Source organism: Galeopterus variegatus, unplaced genomic scaffold (assembly GCF_000696425.1).
Source record: "Galeopterus variegatus unplaced genomic scaffold, G_variegatus-3.0.2 Scaffold14225, whole genome shotgun sequence".
NCBI lineage: Eukaryota > Metazoa > Chordata > Mammalia > Dermoptera > Cynocephalidae > Galeopterus > Galeopterus variegatus.
This window is the reverse complement of record NW_007740336.1, coordinates 53,233-53,579: the sequence shown is the minus strand read 5'-3', so window position 1 is coordinate 53,579 and position 347 is coordinate 53,233.

Below are 347 nucleotides of genomic sequence, written 5' to 3'. Positions count from 1 at the left end.
ATAGTTATGAAGAACAGATCTGGTTAATGTGCTCACTGATACCCTGTAAAGGTTTCACCTATAATTTGCAAGAGAAATAGATTTGCTCAATGACCCCAAAGCCTGTTTAAGCCCACGTCTGACATCAAAGCTTTTTATTACTTTGCCATGCTAATGATTGTTTCATCTTTATAGACTAAAAATTTCATAGCTTTAGGTGGTTAAATTTAGTTGAAAATTTCTGGTGTTTTGCAAAACAGTTTGTTCAGTCATTGTACATTAGATTATTTAGTGTTTTTGTTTCCAAACTTTTCAATAATTATCAGTAATAGTAATTGCCCAGGGGCAAACAGGGCTTAATAAAAAAA